At 62.6% G+C, this 2,500-nt stretch overlaps 1 pseudogene; it reads left to right on the top strand.

The window, feature by feature from the left end:
- Positions 1 to 2,500, top strand: part of LOC126197818 (large subunit ribosomal RNA) — a 7,827-nt pseudogene that overhangs the window by 2,084 nt on the left and 3,243 nt on the right.

The raw sequence follows: 2,500 nt of genomic DNA, 5'->3' as shown, positions 1-2,500 counted from the left end.
TCGGGAGATCGGGGAAGAGTTTTCTTTTCTGCATGAGCGTTCGAGTTCCCTGGAATCCTCTAGCAGGGAGATAGGGTTTGGAACGCGAAGAGCACCGCAGTTGCGGCGGTGTCCCGATCTTCCCCTCGGACCTTGAAAATCCGGGAGAGGGCCACGTGGAGGTGTCGCGCCGGTTCGTACCCATATCCGCAGCAGGTCTCCAAGGTGAAGAGCCTCTAGTCGATAGAATAATGTAGGTAAGGGAAGTCGGCAAATTGGATCCGTAACTTCGGGATAAGGATTGGCTCTGAGGATCGGGGCGTGTCGGGCTTGGTCGGGAAGTGGGTCAGCGCTAACGTGCCGGGCCTGGGCGAGGTGAGTGCCGTAGGGGTGCCGGTAAGTGCGGGCGTTTAGCGCGGGTGTGGTCTGCTCTCGCCGTTGGTCGGCCTCGTGCTGGCCGGCGGTGCAGGATGCGCGCGCCTGTGCGGCGTTCGCGCCCCGGTGCTTCAACCTGCGTGCAGGATCCGAGCTCGGTCCCGTGCCTTGGCCTCCCACGGATCTTCCTTGCTGCGAGGCCGCGTCCGCCTTAGCGTGCTCCTCCGGGGGCGCGCGGGTGCGCGGATTCTCTTCGGCCGCCATTCAACGATCAACTCAGAACTGGCACGGACTGGGGGAATCCGACTGTCTAATTAAAACAAAGCATTGCGATGGCCCTAGCGGGTGTTGACGCAATGTGATTTCTGCCCAGTGCTCTGAATGTCAACGTGAAGAAATTCAAGCAAGCGCGGGTAAACGGCGGGAGTAACTATGACTCTCTTAAGTTACAGGGAGAGTGATGCGCAATACATGGGCCTAGCCCTCATAGCCTCTCCTCTCCTGCGGTCTTCTCCCCTTCACGTGGGCCCGCTGATTTCGCAGAGTAGAAGACCGCACCAGGGGCTTGGGGGGGTTACCAGCCCCCCCTCGCATTATACCTATTAGTTGGGGGCAGCACACAAGAAAACACGAGTGGTGGCCCTTCCGCTGAAGGCGCCACCCCAGCTTCCCCAGCACCTAGCCGGCCTACCGGCCGTGCCGTAGATTCTGTAACTGTTGCAGCCTATACCTGCAGTGAGTGTCACCGCAGCTTCACGACCAAAAACGGTCTCGGGGTCCATCGCCGCCGCCAACATCTAGCGGCCGCCAACGCGGAGATCGTCACGGAGAGGCATCGCGCGAGGTGGACGGAGGAAGAAGTCCTATCGCTCGCCAAGGCGGAGGCCGAACTGTTCCTCGAGAGGGACGCACGGTTCTTCTTTGTCAACCAGGAGCTAACTAGCATGTTCCCCGACCGAACGCTTGAAGCAATCAAGTGCCAACGGCGGAAAGCTGCCCACAAGCAGCTTGTCCGCCAATTCATGGATGCACTTGAGCTCGGTCGGGGGGAAGAGCCGGCGTCCCGCCGGGGTGCGGCGACTCCGCCGCCCGATGCGGGCGATGCCGCTGCGCCGTCCGACGACGCAGCCGAGGACTTCGCGGCCGACACCACCGGGCCGCCGCCGGAGGGGCCGACTGACGCCGCCATCTGGGAGCATCTGGCGGGACTACCTGCTTCCGCCCAGCGTTTCTCTGCTCTGGATCGAGTCATTGGTCTGGGGCGGGGCACGCCGCCCGATGTCATCCTGGGCATGCTCCCGGATGCCCTTGCGTCGGTCGGGTCCAGAGGGGAGAGATCGATCACCAGGACACAGTGGCCGCGCCAACCATCTAAGCGGCCGCCTGCCGCTCCGCCGCTGCAGAAGCGCAAGCGGCGCCGCTGGGAATACGCAAGAACGCAGGATGCCTTCCGAAGGTCGCGTGCACGTTGCGTGCGCGGCCTCCTGGATGGCACCCTGCTGCAGCCGCCACCTGTCATCCCAGGTCTGCTGGACTTCTGGGCGGACCTCTTCACTAAGAAGCCCATCTCGACCGCGGGCTTCATCCGTGACCGCCTCCTCCCGCACTCGCAGCCTGTCGCTGTTGAGTGCCTATGGGGCCCGGTCACACTTGAGGAGGTCGCTGCCGCCTTGCCGCCCAGGGGATCAGCAGCCGGACCGGACGGCCTAACCCCAGCGGAGCTGCGGCGCCTGCCGCACGAAGTCCTGGTGAAACTGATGAATCTCTTCCTTCTGGCCCGCGCCCTTCCGGAGCGTCTACTTCGCGCGCGGACGTCCCTTCTCCCCAAAACGGCTGCACCAACATCCCCCGCTGACTTTCGCCCCATTACGGTCTGCTCGGTGCTGGCGCGGACCTTTCACAAGGTTCTCGCGTCACGCCTGATGCGCGCATGTGCTGTGGACGAACGTCAGCGGGCATTCATCCCCCGGGATGGGATGTTGGAAAACACCTTCATCTTGGACACAGCTCTCACCGACGCAGTTCGCTCCTGTCGCTCTGTCTTTGTGGCGTCGATCGACGTTTCTAAAGCATTCGATTCGGTAGATCATGCTGCCCTTCGCCCTGTGCTGAGGGCTCATGGCCTGCCGGATTGCTTTATTGAATA

Source organism: Schistocerca nitens, chromosome 7 (assembly GCF_023898315.1).
Source record: "Schistocerca nitens isolate TAMUIC-IGC-003100 chromosome 7, iqSchNite1.1, whole genome shotgun sequence".
In the NCBI taxonomy this organism is placed as follows: Eukaryota; Metazoa; Arthropoda; class Insecta; order Orthoptera; family Acrididae; genus Schistocerca; species Schistocerca nitens.
The sequence above is the reverse complement of the archived record's forward strand: the minus strand, read 5'-3'. Positions and strand labels throughout refer to the sequence as shown.